This window comes from Setaria viridis, chromosome 2 (assembly GCF_005286985.2).
Source record: "Setaria viridis chromosome 2, Setaria_viridis_v4.0, whole genome shotgun sequence".
Classification (NCBI taxonomy): Eukaryota; Viridiplantae; Streptophyta; class Magnoliopsida; order Poales; family Poaceae; genus Setaria; species Setaria viridis.
Window position 1 is genome coordinate 25,564,737 of NC_048264.2, and position 20,341 is coordinate 25,585,077.

General features: G+C 41.7%; 1 long non-coding RNA gene across 3 annotated transcripts; it reads right to left on the reverse strand.

The window, feature by feature from the left end:
- Positions 1 to 1,093: 1,093 nt before the first annotated feature.
- On the reverse strand, positions 1,094 to 10,362 carry LOC117845739 (uncharacterized). 3 transcript variants are annotated; one of them, XR_011897633.1, is made up of 7 exons: positions 10,232 to 10,362; positions 10,077 to 10,146; positions 4,613 to 4,740; positions 2,201 to 4,529; positions 1,967 to 2,113; positions 1,487 to 1,852; positions 1,094 to 1,398 (listed from the first exon to the last, which is right to left on the reverse strand). It is a non-coding gene; the product is annotated as an uncharacterized lncRNA (long non-coding RNA). The 3 variants fall into 3 exon arrangements; XR_004638124.2 differs by having other exon boundaries at positions 4,613 to 4,812; XR_004638126.2 differs by lacking the exon at positions 1,967 to 2,113 and having other exon boundaries at positions 1,096 to 1,398; positions 4,436 to 4,529; positions 4,613 to 4,812.
- Positions 10,363 to 20,341: the final 9,979 nt, after the last annotated feature.

Consider the following 20,341-nt stretch of genomic DNA (forward strand, 5'->3'; position numbering starts at 1 on the left):
TACGGCCCCGGCCATGCACCGCGCCGTGGAAGGGCCCTCCGTTTCGTGTCATGGGTTCACAGCACCGTGTCCAGGAGCATGTGTCGCGCAGTGCCTAGCCCCGTAGGCCTCTCTCTAGGCTCCAGTAGTAGCAGCCGCAGCGAACTGATGGCCAGGCCAGTCCACGAGAACCGGAGCGGCCCTCCCGCCAGCCACAGCCAGAGGTCACTGTGTCAGTGTGCGAGTCCAGGTGTGAAACGCGACGTCCTCGTGGCATTTGGCTTGGTCCCGAGGCGGCCTGGCACCCGGAGAGAAAAGGGGAAAAAAAATTATGGCGCCTTCCCGGCTCCAAAGTTTCCAAACTGACGCTTTTGCCCGCCCCAAACAAAAAGTTCCGTTAGCTGCTTTGCATTGCTCTCAGTGATGACTCGCTCCGGTGAACAGGCGTCGGCCGTCGACCCGTCCTCACCTGCAACAGCCAACTGAAGAAGCGTTTGTGCCGGCCGGCCGGCGTCGTTTGCTGGAAAGCGGGCTGCCAGGCGATGCCAGCCGACGGCATCGGCACGCCGCCCGTTTTTGGATGGCTGCTGGATACCCCCTGCGCGGAGCGCGCGCAGGCAGGCTGGGACCAAAGGCTGGAGTGCGCGCCGGACAAGCGAGCGGTTGGGTGTGGATTGCATGCGTGGCGCGGCGAGGTGCGCGCCCGGCGGCGTGCCGAGGTGACGGCCCGCGCTTGGAGCCTCGCGCGCGGTGCGGGAGGGGAAAGGGAAACCCTAGCTATATGGGGTTGAGTTGGAAAGCTGAAACAGTTTTCGATCCAGTCCGGGTGGGTGCAGTAGAACACCAGCGATCGATTGTCCGGCTGGATGTCGGACTGGGCGGGGAACGTGAGAGGACAGGAAAGCCGTATCAGTACCGGTTCGTAACCCACCTTTAGTACTAGTACTAGTTGCGCAACCGATATTATTAGTTCGGTACTAAAAGGGAGCCTTAATACCGGTTAAAATAACCGACCTTCAGTACCGGACCAACCGGTACTAATTTATTTTTTTTCTATTTCTTTTCTTATTTTCTTATTTTCTTTATTCTATATTAGTATTTCATATTTGTTTCCTTTAAGTTCTAATACCCTAATATATATAAAGTTGTATTTATCTATAATATTACGTTTGAGATAATATTTTATATAGACATATTATGCATACACATATATGAATAATATTATATTGCATCAAATTTCCAAGTTCAACATTTCGGATCAAGTATTCTGAACCCGAGTCCTGACGTGATGCAGATTTGATCCATTATTATGGAACTCCCCTGCTGGATTTACTACCTCGTCCAAAAAAATCCACAGAGTTGTTCTTGAATTGCCCTGATTTTTTCATTCTCGAGGAGTGCTACCTTTATGTCTTTCATCTGTGTCATTGGCAAAGGTTATCATATAGTAGATCAATGGGTATGCACAATTAGAACTAATTTATTGTTAAGAATTTTGTCTACGTACTCTGATTTCGTGGTCGGTCACATGCTTCGGACTTACAAAGCCATGGATGAACTCACATACGTAGTATCCGCATAAATTATTCCCCGGATCGTGTCTCAAACATTATATATATAGCAAAAGAAGTTATAAAATATTTGTTGTGTTCAAAAAAGTATCACGAGATGTGGAAATTCAACACATACCGGGAATTCAGGCTTCAAATCAAGTTCCTCCTTGAATTCACCCGCGTGATGTCAACGGAATCGAGCCCATGCTTTGTTGAGAATGTCTATAAGGTTTTTGTACTGACCTCTTGGTTTCCTCAAAGATTCCATGACATAGACCACGCTTCGATCAACCACGACAACAAGGAGTATCCAATGGAAGCTGTACATATATGCATAGCCAAATCTAGTTAGTCTTATGTTTAATTGCTAGTTTGAAAAAAAAAGAGATGGAAAACACGCTCATTTGAATTTGTACGGTAGAAGAAGTATGTACTTCTTGTAATGTTGGTTGTCGAGGAACTTATATATGTTCTTCAAGGACCGATTTGGTCTATCTCTCAGAGTTCACTCATTTATAATATTCGAGTCCATAAAGCCTATGTCATAATATCATTTTCTCCGACAAGTTTGAATCTCCATCCTACATAGTACAAAATTGAATAGGAGTTAAGACATCGCACAATGACTAGAGCAGGGATTTTGAAGTTAGAGCAAATTAAAGACTTACATAATTCAGGAACTGATGAGTGACTTGTCAAGTGTGTCTTGATTGTAAAGGTAATAGAGTTCCTCCAGCAGCATATTTATAATATCTTCCCCATGGAAATAATGTTGATCTCCAATTCGAACTTCGAGCATGAGTAAACCATTGGTTGAAGCCTCCATGTACCATTGGTGCAATTTGTACATCTTCGTTGGAAGATGGTCCACCAATTGCAGCTATACAAGAGGTTTCCCTAACTTATATATCCATTTAGCAGCCCCAGGGTGCTTTGGGACGTGATCCTCCCCTCGAAGTTGAGCTGGGGTGATATTTGTATCTTTGGTGAATTGAAGTAGATTCTGATCAAACTCCGAAAGCACCTTAAGCGAGACAATCGATTGGTTGGATTGGATTCCGAGCTGTGGAATACTTGACCCACTTTTCTTCTTCTTCTAAAAAGCTTTTGTTATTTGTCGGTCGTAGTCAGATAGCGGTGGTTTCTCTGTCTTTTTCTCCATGCTTCTAATGAAAGCCTAAAGTTTAATCCTATCAAGTGCTGGATCTTTCTTCACAGGAGGTTTTGGTGCGAAGTGAACTTACCTCAGCATCCACTACTATGCGGAGTTCTGCATCAGTCATATCACAAGGTTTCTTAGGCTTTGGTTGCTTCTCCTTCGGCTTATTCTACTTCTTCGTAGCCACAGTAGGCGGAACTGAAGGTGTCTTTCCTTGTGTAGCCTTGCTCATAACAAGGGAAGGTGGAATCATGCTAGGATCCCTGTCAGCTGGTGGACTCATGCTAGGATCCCTATGTGGTAGTGGAGAGGGTGCCCTGGCAAATGACGTAGGTGATCTTGCCCTTGAGCCTTGAGGAATGATCCCAAGGTCGAGGGATTCAGCTGCGTAATTCTTATGTAGCACTTAGACCATAGAATCCAACCATGGATGGCTTCTCCTAGATTCTTTTCCCCGTCACCTCTAGGGATCTCCAGTTCCAGGTCATCCCAACCGTCGACCACTCGGTTCACCCCAACTTTGGCGTAATTTCAAGCTGGAATCTCCACACCATGAATTCTTTAGCCTTGTGTCAGTTGTTCAGCCACACTATAAGCCACCACGATGAGCTTATTTTTTCATGGGAGTAACAAGCTCACAAGGGGCTCTATGAGTGATGTCGTCCATGGGGTGGCGTTGGTTCTCCTCAAATATGTCAGAAGATCCTTCAACTGGGGCTTCCGTGGAAGCGACGTTGCTTCAACGCTGAGAGGGGCTTACGTCAACATTAGCCTCTGATGCTGCAGTTGCTTGTTCACTGGCTTATTTGCTATGAGCTAGAGACACACACCGATCAAATGCTTGCTCCATTCTTACCTCTGTCAAAGCTACATGTTCCTGCAACTCTCGCAGCTGTTGTGCGTATTCGGGCTTACTTCTTTGGCGATTTCTATAGGAATCAATGTGCTCACGAAAGGCAAACTTCCATGGAATTACTCTTTTGCCTCGACAACATCCAGAGTGTTCTGGATTACCTAGTGCCATAGTCAGCTCATCCTTCTCTCGATCAGGCATGAAAGATCATTCAGTCGTTGCCTTTATTAAGTCAACAAGCCTCATAGCCGCTTCTCTTAATTCTTAGCCGAACACAAATGATCCATCTTTGGGATTGAGCGTGCTTCCATGAGCATAATACCAATCCTTTGCTCACTCCGGCCATTTGAGAATCTGCGGTACTATTCCCCTAGCAATTATGTCATCTTCCATCCTCTCCCATTTCATGATCCCCTTCTTGTAACCTCCTGGTTCAAAAGGATGAAAGTATTTCTTCTTCTGAACATTATCGGTATTGGTTTTAGTTGCCTTATTACTCTTTTGCGACTACTTGAACTGCACAAACGAATCCTAGTGATCTCTTAACTTCGGGTGCTTCGTGAAATCTGGTGTAAGCCCCTTCTTTATGTAGTCTTTGTTAAGGTTCTTTTTTTGTACGTTTGAAAAGCAATTGCACCCTTCTTGAAACTCCAATTTTCATTTTTGCTTCATCTACACCTTCGAACGTGAAGTTTTCTTTCATCTGATCCCATATCATTTTCTTCTCTCGCTTAGGGACCACGCTTATGGGGATCGTGCTTGTGGAAGTGACGCTATCATTGATTTCAAGGTTTTTCCAATTCAGAAAGTTTATTGGGATGTTATCTCTAATAAGAAACCTAATTTGATTCACCAATTTGATCTTAGCATTGTGTGAAGCAATTGGTTTACCATCTTCATCAACTTTCGTGATGATGATACGGCCCTCTAAGTTCTTCTTCTTCTTGCCTCGTTTCTGTTTAGGCCTACTGCTCGATCCAGATGGCTGAAAATAAAATAACTATTAATTTCTAATAATCTTGATAAGTAGAGAATTCAAATCATGTTTACATATAATAATTGCTATACCTCGCCTTGTTGCCCATCATTGCCTTCCTCGGCAATTGGTTGCTCCTCATTGCCATCACCAGACATGTTGAGGTAGATATCAGTCTGGCTATGATCAACCTCTTCGTTTGGTTGATCGTTCGTGCCACCTTCAAGAATCAACTTCATTAGGTATTCCTCGTCCAATCAAGCTTGCTCGTCCTTTGATCGTGCCATTGTAACTAGTATAATATAAAAGGATTTATTCTAACAAATAGTAGGATTTAATCTAAGAATTACTAGAACTTAAACAATTTTGTTAGAATAAATGACTACCAAAATGAATGACTAATACTTGTACATTTTCAAAAAGAATGAAACACTTATAAAATTACTAATATTTATACATTGTAAGAATAAATGACTACACTTATACAATTTGTTACAATATAAATGACTAATATAATACAAATGACTCATATAATACAATTTTGTTTGAATAAATGACTACCAACAATATTTAGAGTGAATTGCTAGAAAATGACAAAAAAAGAATAAAACACTTATATAATAATTGACTACAAAAATATTTGCAAGGAATTGCACATTTGTATAATTGATTGAACTATTTGATGAATTCTGTAACAGCGAATGACAACATCATAAAATTTCTAGCAACTTCAAGAATTAACAGGATTTTCTAAAAGTACCAAAGTAATTTTCACTTATTTTTATACATTTCTAAGAATTAACAGGATTTTTTATAATTCCTAACTACTTCAAGAATTTTTCTATATTTTCTAGCTAATTCAACATTTTTTCCTACAATTTCTAGCTAATTTCATATGGTGCAGAAATAAAGAAGATAAAAAATATGACGCCAGCCGGCCGTGGGCTTACGTTAGCGGCGAAGACGCGAGCCCACGGCTGGCAGCGTTCGGTCGCGTGGGAGGGGCGCGGCGGTCGACGGGGGAGTAGCTGGCGGAGTAGCCGGCGGCGGCATCAGGATGGGGGAGGAGCAGGCGTGGCGGAGTGGGGGACGGCGGCGGCGACGCAGTGAGGGGCCGGGGGCGCGTGGCGGTCGACGAGCTGGGGACGGTACCGGTCGATGGGGGCAGCGATGAGGGCGTACGGGTTGGGATGGCGACAAGGGTGCGCGGTGAACGAGGCAGGGAATTGGCGGTCGACGGGGGTGGCGACGAGGGCGCGCTGCGGATGAGGCAGGGCGACGGCAGCGGACGAGGCGAGGCAGCGGCGATGGCGACGGGGGTGGCGGCGTGGATTCAGATGACGTAATGCGCTAAGTGTTGGGGACGAAGATCGCGCTAGCACTTTAAACCCCCCTAGTACCGGGCAATAACCCTACCCGGTACTAATGCCCTTTAGTACCGAGTGGTGCTAACATCCGGTACCAAAGGCTCCCCCTTTAGTACCGGGTGTATCTACCACCTAGTACTAAAGGGGGTGCACGCGCGAAACAAAAACCACCCCTTTAGTACCGGGTGGACCTACCACTCGGTACTAAAGGGGTTGCATCCTTTTGTTTGAGTTCCCGCCTAAACATCTTTTTATTTTTCTTTCTTTTACAATTGCTATTGTGTTAATTTATTGCGTAGTAAATCAAATAACATTCTAAAAATTGCAAAAAACTTAATGTTGATTAGATATACACTAAAAAATATTAGATGCGGTCAAATATCAAACATAGTAAAGTTATTAATTTAAACTTACTAATAGGTTATAATGGTCATAATCTTATGTTAACTTTAAAATTCAAAAAATAGATATTTTGACCATGCAAAAATTTAGAAGAATAGTCCCTATAGTCTTATTAACATGTTTACCATGACTTAATCATGTACCTAATTGTACGTAAATATATTATTTAATATTTTATGTTGCTACAAAAAATCGAAATATTTAATATTTTAACCATGCAAAAATTAGTTCTTATTTAATAGGGTGAGATTTTTGCAAATAGTATTGTTAATAAACCCAACGGATACATGACATATCATTACAATGCGTTATTACATTAATTTGTTCTTTTGTTGATAACCACAAAACATAGCATAATGGTTCTAATACATTGCACAACATCATCTAAGAGAACGTTAATAACCTTCCTCTTGACGAACGTCCCTTGGTTGTGATCACGGCGTAAGCATGGAGCGTCCTCTTTAGCTAACGGATGCTTGGGTTAACCTTGATTGAAAATGGAGCAAGATCATTGAACCGCTCATAATCTTCTGAGATGTCAGTTTTGTCCTAAACTCTAACGATTTTTCTTTCCTCTAGAACAACTATATGGCGCTTTGGCTGGTCATTTGAACTTATTAGCACCCTTCCTTATTGGTTTGCATGACATGTCCTTCACATAGAAAACTTGAGTCACATCATTGGTCAGGACGAATGATTCATCTCTATCCAATCTTGTTGAGGTATACTATTGTCATCCCATGGTTGTCTGTCGTTACGACTCCTCCAGTAAGTTTCACCCATTGGCACCGAAACAGAGGGATTTTCAAAGGTCCATAGTTCAATTCCCATATCTCCTCAATGACACCATAGCATCTGTCTTTTTTTCCATTGTTGTCTATTGTATCTTTACGGATACCACTATTTTGGTTTGTGCTCTTTTGATCTTGAGCTCTCATGTAAAATGTATACCCATTTATCTCGTATCCTTGGAATATCGATACTGAGATAGATGGACCCCTTGCCAACCATGCTAGTTGTTCTTCAATCGTGTCATCACCCATCAGTCGTCACCGCAACCAAGAGGCGAAAGTGTCAATGTGATAACGTGTAATGCAGACCTCAGTCTTCCCTTGGTTTGAGGACTGTACAATAGGCTTGTTCTCCTCCATATATGGAGCGACCAGGGATGATTGTTGCATAATCGTTAAGTGTGCTTTACGAAATGTATGCTTATTGATGTCCATCCGAGCTTTCCTCCCTAGTGTACCCTTTCCCTTCAGTCTCCCCTCGTAGCGTGATACAGGGACTCCAATCAAACTCAGGTCATCAATAAAGTTAACACAAAACTCAATGACCTCCTTTATTCGATATCCCTTTGCGATACTTCCTTCTAGACGGGCACGATTACGAACATATTTCTTTAGAACTGCCATAAACCTCTCGAAAGGGAACATATTGTGTAGAAATACAGGATCGAGAACAAAAATCTCTTCAACAATGTGGACTAGAAGGTGGGTCATGATAGTAAAGAAGGAAGGTGGAAAAACCATCTCAAAGTTGATAAGGCATTGCACCACGTCATTCTACAGCTTTAGTAGATTGTTTGGATGGATTGCCTTTTGAGAAATCATATTACGGAATGCACATAGCTTCTCAATTGCCATTCTCACATTCTCTGGTAGAATACCCATCAGTGCAACAGGCAGCAATTGTGTCATCAGGATGTGGCAGTCACGAGCCTTTAGATTTATGAATTTCTTCTCTTTAAAATTTATTATTCCCTGTACATTCGAGGAGTAGCTTGATGGGACCTTGATACTATTTAAGCATTCAAACATGATTTCCTTCGCTTCCTTGCTGAGAGTGTAACTGGTAGGATGCAAGTAATGTTTATCATCTCTACGTGCCACAATTTATTTAGCTCAAGCAGAAGCCATCTTTATGTACCACAATTTATTTAGCTCATATTTGCAAATGACTAAACTATGAACAAATTCTATATTTTTCCCACAATTTACTTAACTCAAACATAACATATAAATAAATTTTTTTAATTGTAGCTTATTCTAAAAATGACTAATTACGTACCTCTATTCATCTTATTATCTCTGTGTACCATAATTTATCTCGCTTACATTTGCCATAATTTATTTAGCTCATATTTGAAAAGTACTAAACTATGAAATTATTTCTCTAACCTCATATCAATTTCTTTGACTAATACGAAACATAACATCCAAAAAATTGTAGCTTATTCAAAAAATTACAAATATGAGCTCTAAATAACACATGCATATAAATGAAAATTTTCTCCATTGTACCTTATTCTAAAAATCACAAAGTACTATAGCTATAAAGCATAAATCTTAGTATACTAACCATGTATCAAGGGAGGATGAAGTTTCTAACCTTTACAACACTTATATGAGTGAAATCCTCACGAAATGATCTTCAATCCGGCAGCACCTCCCCTATGGCGCCATGGATAGGACGAAGCTCGAGCTGTGGTGAATGGCTCGGGCAGGAGGAAGAAGAAGGCATATGGATAGGAGGCAATTTAGTACTGATTGGAGGCACCAACCGGTACTAAAGGGTGCACATTAGTATCGGGTGGAGCCTCCACCGGTACTAAAGGCCCAGTGACACATTAGTACTGGGTGGAGGCTCCAACCGTTACTTAATGTGCACCCTTTAGTACCAGTTGGTGCTCCCAACCGGACGAACCTGAGGGACTGACCGTTAAGTCCGGTACTAATGATTCCAATCGATACTAATGTAGAACGAAAGGTGCATTCTGCAGTAGTGCCAACCACTTCCCGGCTGGATTTTGGAAGGCCTCGCAGCGCGCGGGATGGCCGAGGGTGCTGGTGCGCGCGGTGAGGTCAGGCTCGGTCTGGGAACGGACGGCGAGCGAGCGCTCGGGGACCGGGCGGTTCGATCGGTGCGTGCCCGGCTTGGCAGGGGAGGACGCGGAGGAGGTGCGGAGCATGCCGCGTGCCGCGGCACGCGATCGCCGGGGTCCTTGTAGCAGGCGCGTGCGTTTCCACTTTTCACTGGTTGCTGGCCGGAGAAAGTTCCCAAAGCTGCTTTCATCTGGAACGGACCCGGGTGGCCGGGTGCGTGCCGTGGAACGCGATCTGATCGATCGTCTGGCTGGAGGCCGGGCGAGCAGGCAACGTGAGAGTCCAACCAAATCCCGGACGGCTTTGCGGTGGGCGCCGGGCGCGCAAGGCGGCCGAGGGGTGCAGCGCGTGATGAAGGCCCCGCCGCGCGGGAACGGACGCCGGCCGGGGACCTGGCGGGTGGGTGCGTGACTGCGTGGCAGGGTCCGCCGAGGCGGCCCGGAGCACGCGATGGGTCAAGCGCTGGACGTTCGTCTCGGTCCTTGTAGCCGTGTGCGTTTCCACTTTCTCACACGGTGTTGCCGCCCGGGCTGGAGAAGTTGATCCTAAAGCTACTTTCATCAGGAGTTACAAAGATCCGGAAGATAAGAACGCCACGCCTCTCCCGATTTTATTGTTGGGAATGCACACCGTGCATACACGATCCCATGGAATCGCAAGGAAGATCAGAGTCTGACAAGCATGCACTCCTACTAGTGGATCCGATCCCTATAAATTCGCTTGTGCGTGCTAAATTGCTCCCATATTGGAAACTACCATATACCACTATGCATGATTACGCAAGCTCGCCACGCAATTAAAACCAAATCTAACAAGGACGACGAATTCAAGTGTAGCTAAAATTGAAGAAAGAAACAACTCGACATGCATGAAAATAGGTCAGATCGGGCAGTAGATTTTACCCTTTGAAAACATCAAGCAACAAGGTACACTCCACGCCATCCATCATGCACCTCGACGCGCTCTCCATTACTGCTTCCGTAAACAGCAGAGCAATGGAATCTATCAAAAATCTTCGCTCGTTCGGGTAAAACTAAAGAAATCAAGGACTTCGTACCTATAACCAAGCAACATGACTACATGAGGCGTCAAGCTTGAATTCTCTGGATCCGATTGAAGCTACAATGGTGGAGAGTCCGCAGCGGAGAAGCTTCGACCTTTGGAGCAATAGCTGTGACGAGGGCGGTGGTCGAAGAGGTGAGCCGTGCTCGCTGTGACTAAATACACGATAAAGCGACGATCACCCAGTAACGACAAGGACACGCGTTCGGTGAGGCCGTGGGTTGACAGGTCAAGAATGTGCACTGACCAAAGCATTCACAGGAACTGACATATGTATATGGTTAAAAATGCGCTTATTTTTTTAATATCTTTAGCGTGGCATTATCGGCCACGCCTAACATTTATGAAATTCTTGAGGGCGTAAGACATACATTTTTAATATGTATTTGCCAAGTGCTAAATTTCAAATTTCAATAGATATGCTTTGCATGATTTCTCAATTAGGAAGCAAACACATTGTGCAGCGTTGTTTGTTTGGAATGGTTTCTAATAGAAAGACCCTTAAATTTGACATGGAAAGCAAACAGCACGAAGTCACATTGATGGGTTCTTGTAACAAGGATATTCTCAGGGAAGGGATTAAAGGTAACCAGGCGCAAAGAGATCCCAGGCCCAACAAGTTAGAAGCATGCGGAATGCGGCCCAAATGACGCTGCAGCCTACCTCCCGACTTCCCTTGGTCGGGAGCCGAGGTTCGCGGTCCGCCAAATCCGACCTGATCGGGCCGGGGCCTGTGAGGGGCCCATAGCGCCCCACCCACTCCTTGACGAAGGAAGATCTTCGCTGTACTTGAAGCATTAAATGCAGGATGTGGCCTCCCTGACCGCCTCACGCGGGGATGTGACCTGGCGAGGGGTGCCGACCTTTGGCCAGGAGATCCAAGGGTGAGGCTACACCCTTCGAACCGCCCAGGATGCCTCGCAGGACGAGGCCATGTGCGGTCGTACGCGCCCACGCGCCCCGACATCATCATCACCCTCGCCACTAGGGTGACCCGTCAAGGTCAAGACCCTACCCCCATGACGTGTCCCGTACGAGCTCGCAGGCGAGGCGGGGCCCAACGCCAGGCATGATGGCGTGGGATGGCTGTAAGCCCACTAAAGACATCATGGAAAGCCGGGACGAGCGACACACCCCGTCGAGGCCACTAACCCACGCCTACCCACTTATTACCGGTACGGACGTCAGCAACGGCTCTCATCCCGTTCACTGCCACGGGGTTGGTGGACGGAACTGGAGCACGCCGCGGGATAGGCTAGGCCGTGCGTAAGCGGCCCACGCCACATAGGAGTCACCATACAAGGCATGCAAAGCCCATGACCGGCCAAGGAACAGGACAAGGAAGCTCCTTGGCGTAGGGAACACCCAACCACACAACAACCCCGACCTCTGAGGTTGAGGACTCCCTCCAATTCTCGAAACAAACTGTCATCCAGTCCCTGGCTTATATAAAGGGAACCGGGCCTTCTTTCTCCCTTTCTCGCACGCATTTTCATTCACACTCACACACACCCACGCATCGCACAAACACTTTCTTGCAAGCACCCCGTTGTAAGCCTAGTGCACTCGATCCAAGGAACACGACTCCTGCCGAAACTGGATGTAGGGATCCTCCCGAACTAGTATAACTCCTTGTATCTTGGGTGCTAGCAATCGGAAGTGAGGAGAGCGCGACGTTCACTAGTTGGCGGTACAAAACGCCGACACACACATTATCATAGTTTTCATAATTTTTATGTTAAATATCTTTATAAATACAGAATACGTATATAGTAGTATGTACTCCCTCCATGCTGAAATATAAGGCATCAAGGGTTCAAACTTTGTCCCCAAATATAAGGCGTCCTAGGAATTTTTTGCAAGTACTCAATCAACTTAATTAAAAACTTGCCAAATATTTCCTTGTTAACTGGAAAACTTGCCTTGTATTACCATTAGCTAAGGGTATATGTGACATTTGCCCACTTCCTTAATTTGTCTAAAAAATTCTAGGATGCCTTGTATTTCAGGATGGAGGGTGTAGATTGGAAACATAGGAATCTCAAAACTTACTTGCATAATATGGCTATTGGCTAGTGTGAACGAGTGCCCAACCTGTTTGACAACTCGCTATTGGAATTGACTGGCTACAAGTCCATTTTCCAAGGCAACTTACAGGTTACTACACGCGAAGGAATACCAAGGCTTGGAGCACTAGACATAGCCTTGTACTAGGCTCAGTGATCGTATTTAAACCCCAATCAAGGTCAAGTGTATTTCCGGTCAGGTGGGCTCAACCGCTCAATGCAAGTTCAACACGCTAGCCCATATGGCCGCCCGACGTCAAATCACTGCTGCTCCGTGTGAATCTTTGGGAAGATATTGGTTGCCTCTTTGGTTTGAAATGAATTACCTTTGATATCACATCAGCAATAAGCATGTTTCTAAGCTTAATAAACTTTGGATAATGGAATTAAAATTACCATCTCTGCCTGTCAAATACTCAAATAATCAACAGAGCCCTAGTCGCATTTCAACCAGAATGTTCATCAAAAATTTTCTCTGCCTGTCAAATACTCAAATAATCAACAGAGCCCTAGTCGCATTTCAACCAGAATGTTCATCAAAGATTTTCGAATTCTTGCTCAATTTCTCGATCCAAACAAAACATGCACTTCAATTGTATTATATACTGTAACTACGGACATCATAAGTCATCTTTTATCAAATTAAATTTGTGATTGAGATTCCATCCACATTTAAAATCTTTAAATTTCACTTTACATCTTAGATATGCGCTTAATTTGTTTAATGGACCTTAAGTTTGAGCTATAATTTTAACATAGAAATATATATTATCATCACTTCCTCTATATCTTTATAAATGGTGACACACTTCATGTGTATATATCTTAATTATTATATTATATACTGGTGTATATTTTTAATAAAGGTATCTGGATTCATGGGTAACCTCATATTATTTTTAAAAATGACACATGTGAGTAATATAGATGCAAATTTAAGGAGTTATTTTAAGTTATTTTTTAAGTATTATTGGTCGGCAATTTAGTTGCAAATTTAGGGGGTTTATTTTAAATTATTTTTATAATGGTATTAATGGGTAATTTAGATGAAGATTAGGGGTTACTTTTGTTTATTTTATATAATGGCAGAGATGGATAATTTAGATATAGATTCAAGGGGTTACTTTATGCTATTTTCATAATGGCATAGGTGGGTAATTTTTTAGAAAACATAATAGATTTAAGGAAAAAGTGTATTTTTCATCCCTTAAATATTGCAAAAGTGTGATATTCATCCCTCATGTTTCATTTGGTGCAAATCAACCCCTTAACTAACTAAGTTGGTGCATTTATCATCCCACCTTAGTTTAATAATAATTTAGTGCCAACTAACAGTGGTTTATGCGCATGTAATCATCTGACTAATCATTAAGCATAATATGCCGAGTCGAAGATATAAAGCTCACAAGAAAATTCAGTAAATCCTCTAAATTGGCAACATATAAAAATTTATGGGAAAATTTGACAGAACCAATTCACACCAAACTTTTGATTCAACATTAGACGTGACTAAGCGATGATTAGTAAGATGATTACATAGCATAAATCCATGTTGCATGATACTAAACCATCATCAAATAAAGTTAGGGATGATAAAGGCACCGATTTAATTAAAGGGTTGATTTGCACCAAATGAAACATGAGGGATGAATGTCACACTTTTGCAATACTTGAGATGAAAAATACACTTTTTTCTAGATTCAATGGCCATGAAGCTATGATGATTTGAGTCTCCCGATTGATAAATATTTTTTTAAGAATTTTTAGTATTTCTCTTTTTCTAAAGTGTCCACTGTGACTTTACCTAGAGATTTCAAAAGAAGTCTAGATAAGATGAGAAATCGGGAGCCATGGGAACCACTTAATTATCTTGCAAACAAAACCAATTCATTCTAATAACGAAGGACAACCAGTAAATTAACTATTGAGCACTAATCTGTTTTAGAGTTGTTAGAGTGACTTGTTTTTTAATTTTAGGACGGTGGGAGTAGTTCTTAAATGTATAAGTTTGCAATATTTGCTTGTAATATTTTCCGTGCATAGTTCCTATATGTTTTCTACACAGCATCTACTTCAGTGCGGTTTCCACATGAACGCAGGTACCATGCAGTACCTGGAGTTCACTGTTTCACGCTACCTCCTGGGACTCTGAGAGAGTGGGAGCTCGAGTATACCTCGCCATGAATCTTTGCGTAAAAATTCGCACCTGAACTCGTCACATGAGCAACTGTACTGCACGTTCGCTTGCGTTTCCCTGTGCGGTGCCTGCAGGACGCAGGTTTTCACCGTGCTGTACGTCTTCTTGGATTCTCAACCCGACACGACAACCCTGACCTGCAGGAGCGAAGATATTACGTGATCAACACCGTATATATGGTCCTTATTTTTCCAGTAATCCAGTGCCCTTAAGCATGGCCATTCTATTTTGTTTTTTAACTGGTCATTCTATTCTGCTAACATAACCTAATTATTTACTTATTCAATTGCATGTTATGTTACTTAGGAACAATTACAACCTACAAAAAAAATCTACACCTAAAAGTGATGTAGTCTTGGAGATGATTCGGAAGAAGAGCGGAGACAGGGCATGGAGTGAGATGAAGCAGCAGAGATCTCTGTTCTTTACCGCTTACTTCTCAATCCATGGGCCATGGGCCATGGGCCATGGCCAAAGCTCTCTGCTCTCCTTTTTGCTGATGTGAGAGATGAACCTGCACCTGCATGCCTGTACGGCACCCCTGTGTTTCTTTCACGTGAGCTTGGATTCGATTGGGGCTCGGCTGCTCTTTCTCTGTCACACATTCTCTTCCCAAAACGGTTCTCTAGCATGGGATGCAAGGATCAAACATGCCAAGAAGGGGTGTACTGATCTGCATGGGTTACAGATCGAACCGGTCAGGCTTTAGTATCACTATAATATATGGTGGATCAGATTGAGTACACCGTGTTTGGGAAAATATAAGCAAAACAAACCATCATGTGACCAGAATAAACACACACGGACAGGTCTGTTTCGAATGAAGGAATATAAAAATTAATTATGCATGAAGTATAGAAGAAACAACTCGGTTTCCAAAGTGAGCATACGAAAGCATTTTCCACGGTACAGTGAAGACGCCTTAGCTTGTTTGGAACATGATAATTAATTGTACGACTCAAAACACTCTCACCAAACATACTAATTGATATTTGCATGCGTAGAAGATCCATGTCCAACTGAAAATCGTCCAAGCGTTTTTTAGTCATCAACAGGACATAAAAGAGCAAGAACTTTCCCGCAAAAAAAAAGAGAGCAAGAACTTGCTAGGAGAGAACAAGTGTTAGTACTCATTTTTGAAAGATATAAGTACTCACTTGTCTTCAGCTAGGAGCACTTGTTTTCTTTTTGGACAAATGACAATGAGTACAAAGCTAGCTGCGAGTACTACGTGCTTGCTGTCTTGCTGAAGACACCTACTGCATTTAGGTAGGGATAGGATGTGACTGTACAGTCCAACGTGGATAACGAGTTGGATTGGGAGTCCCTTCGCGTAGATTTCATGGCGTAAGCAGTAGGTGTGCAAGCAAGAGCATCATGTGCGTACTGGCTGCTAGGTTCTGACCACCGGATAGAAAAAAAGTAGTAGCCAATAGGGCTGAACTTGCAATTGTGACCCCAGAGGTACTCCCGCGTGAGATTCTCGACCAAAAGGGGAACATATCCATGACAGCAAGCCATGAAAATATTGGACATGACTAGGGATGGATATGGATGTATGGAAATCTGAATTATCTGAATTTTTATTCGCTAAAAACATTAATATGGATATCCGTATTCATATTCATTTTTAATATGAATGTATCCGGATTCGATTTTCAGTATTAATTTCTCTATCCGATTCCATATTCGTATTCGACAAAAATGTGGAATATCTGACACTACTCGTATCCGTGAAGAATAAAATACCTAATGAAACCATCTAAAACTTATTTTTATGACTAATTACTAATTATAAATGGTGCTAATTTTAATATTATTAATAAAATAATGATGTACACCATTTAAATTATTAAAAATGTCTACATGGCAAATGAATAATTATGTTAATCTAATATTAGTAGTGATATACAATGTAAATTTTAATTAATTTTAATATGGCTAATCATATTAATTTTAAATACATTATATTATTTATTTAATGAATATATTATAATTATATGTATTAATGTACTTATTTTTATTTTTAAAGGATATATATTTATGAAATATTTATTTTTATTTTGATATATTTAATTACTTAAATATTTATTAATTAATATGTTATTTTCAATAAGCTATCTATTATGTATTATACTCATTATTTACTCTTACTACTTGTAACATGATTTGTTATCAACTATAAACCATCGATAAAGCAAATTGATTGATACTCGTTATGACGTTATGTTCCAAGTCCGAGTAAGTATCCGAATGCGAATCAGAATTTGAACTATCCATTTTATATTCATATTCGTATCTGAATTCGAATTAAAATATGGTAAATAGTGATATCCGAATTTGATTCCATGCATATTCGATCCAAACATGAGCAAAGTGCGTACCAGGTAGGCAAAAAGCTCGAAACGATCCAAGCCGAAAAAATATGACCAAGCCCGTCCACGAATAGCTTTCGGGCCGGCCTTTTCGAGCTTTTTTCAGACCAGGATCGACCGACATATCTTTTTTAATTGGAAAATAAATCAAAAAATAATCGGGTCAGGCTTGGCCTGCTCGGATTTTTTTTCGAGCTAGCAAAATGGCTGCCATGCCCAGCACCATAAAGGCCACGAGCTGGGCTTAGCCCGGCAGGCTCGGGCCGGACCGAGCCAAATTGGCTCTCGTATACTTTTCCCCCTTGGATAAGATATGTTGAAATATTGTAAGGGTATGCATGCGTACGTTTAAAAGGATGAGTGTGCAAATGTGCATGTGAATGTCTGTGTAATATATCTCCATAGAGAAAAACAATCTACTTTGTTTGAACGATGTGTCCTTTTTTTAGACAATTCTCTATTTGACACAGGAAAACTACTAGTTTCTTTCTTGACCCTTAAAAATTTTTTAGTTCCCTATTTGACACTGAGTTTAACTTTCGTTCCTTATACGACACTCTATTAGATTTTCCATTTGGGAATCGTTAAATACTCCGCAAAAAGATAATTTTACCCCTACGAGCCCCACCATCCTTCTCCCTCATCTCCTCCCCTTCTCCCTGTACATGCCTGCCACAGCTAGCACTCAGGATGTAAGTGGGTCGCAATTGGGTCAACTGGTGGCTGACTCAGACTACCCATTAGGATTATTTTTGGGTTTTGGGTTACACTAACCCATTGCAACGCTTACCCCGACGACCCAATGGGAACCCAAAACACCAAAACTGCCAATGATATCCGTTGTGCCCAGGAAGCTCATGCTTCTCCAATCTCCACGCAATTATCTAAATCCAGCAGCTATGCAGATTTCAGAGCAGATATGCGCCCTCGACTCAATGTAAACATGCAATCCACCGGAACAAAGAAACAACTCGTAGTGATAAGAAATTAAGCACTGCTGAGAGGAAAAGGAAAGCGGCAGATAGAATCGAGCACTAGTTTACATTAGCTAACACCATGAACAGAGAAGGGGAAAAAATATCGAGTCCCTGTCCTTCCTAGTGTGCGTCGCCGATCACTCGACGCAGGCAGCAGCGGATCCAGAAATGAGCTCCACCCCGGGTTAACTAATAGAAGGCTTAAAATCTTACTAGCCATACACTATTAGATATAACATATTTTTCAAAGAGCATAAATAATTATATAATTCTCTAGATTCCAAGTGTTCAACCAATGACTCAAATAATACATAGAACATTGAAGGTAGAAAAGTACCAAATTAAGAGTCTTCCATGATAAAAAAAGAACCATACATGTTTTCATGAATTAACACCACTTCCACTTGTTCCGATATCCTCAATTATACATAAAAATTTTCAACATCTCAGCCATATATAAAGCAAGATAACATTATGTATTAAAATAGACTAATACAAGTAAACAACACGCACCTTGAGCCCTCGTTTGGCAAATTCATCTTACGATTTCTTAAGCCTTGAAAGCGCTTTAGAATTTTTTTCATCTTCAATCGACGCAAACAAATCTCGCTCAATATAGCACATCATGCTACTATTCAACCAATCATCATTCATTTTATTTCTTTGTTCAGTCTTGATAATATTCATAGCAGAGAAGGCTCTTTCAACTGTTGTTGTTGCCACCGGCAAAATTAATGTAAGTTCAATGAGACGATACACCAAAGGAAAAGTTGTATCTCTTCCAGTCTGAACCATCTTCTCAGCAAGGTTACCAAGATCAATACAAGTGTCAAAATTATCATCATTTCTGACTTCATCAATGAATATACGAAGGTCACCCGCAAGCTTTATGCAGTCACAATCATAGAAGTCATGTTCATAAATCTTAGCAAGCTCAACTAACTTCTGTACTTCAAAGTTGGCAAAAGAATCTCTCGGATAAAGACAAGCAACACATCTCAAGAGTTGAGTTGATCTTTCTGGAAATTGATTGTTTAACCCATAATAAACTTGATCAATCACAACATTGAAAATTCCATGATGAAAATGATGATAGTAACTCACTAATTTAACACCACGACATCTCGAATGACCTCTAACTGGTATCATATCTTCCATATTAGGAATTTCTATATTGTTGAGTAGGCAAAACTCATTTACCTCTCCAAAAAGAGCATCCCAACCATTTTCCCTCATTTAATTCATATTTCTCATCACAGAGCCAATTAATCCTATTGCACGAACAATATTTTGAATTTTCTTTTGCAAACATTGTGACAAGCCTTGAGTCATCCCCAGTACTCTGATCATAAGATGTAATATGAACACAAATTCAAATGACTCCATTCTTTGAATCAATCCAGAGGCTGTAGTTTTCTTTTCCCCATCAGTTCCATCTTCACTAATATTCTCCAACACCTTTAGTACAGAGGACCACATGATCATAAGACGTGCCAATATTTTGTGATGTGTACCCCATCGTGTATCACCAGGCCTAGCAAGACTAGTTTCTTGGTTTTTCCCTTTCCCAGAAAAAATAGCACTACTATCTAACTGCTCAACAAGCTTATCATGACGATTTTGAAGGAGTTGATCTTTCCTCTTGCAAGAAGCACTAACAACATTGATGATTGAAGTGACATAATTGAAGAAATCAAAAGTTGAGTCACAACACTTGGCTACAGAAACTACCACAAGCTGCAATTGATGAGCAAAATAGTGAATGTAAAAGGCATATGGGTTTTCGTTCAATACTAGTCTTTGTAACCCATGAAATTGTCCTCTCATATTTGAAGCTCCATCATATCCTTACCCTCTAATCTTGGAAATAGATAGATCATATCTTCTAAGCATAGTATCCAATGCTTCTTTTAGTGAAGTTGATGTGGTGTTAGAAACATGTTCAATGCCTAGAAACCTCTTAATCACACTTCCTTTATCATTGACAAACCTACAAGAGAAAAGAGAAAATAGTGTTACTTGAAAGCAACAAAACAAAACCAACGAAATAACCAAATGGAGAGGAGGTATATACCTCACAACCACAGCCATTTGTTCCTTAATAGATGCATCACGAGCCTCATCGACAAGCACCGCAAAACAATGATCTCCTATTTCACTTTTAATTAACTCACTTGTCTCTTCTGCACAAGCCCTAGCCAAATCTTTCTAAACCATTAGACTACTCATTTGATTATTCCCTGAAGCATTTTCACCGGTCACAAGTGCAGCCTTAGGATCCTTCTTTCTGTACCATTCAAGCATCTCCATAAAGTTCCCTTTATTTCTTGATGTTTTAGACTCATCATGTCCACGAAAGACTAGAGCTTGCAAAAGGAGAAATCTAGCAATGCCTGACATGATACTTAAACGAGCTTTATATGCCTCCTCTTCTGCTGCACTTGTAACAGTCCACACATGTTCAACACTTTGCCTCTGATTTTTGAAATC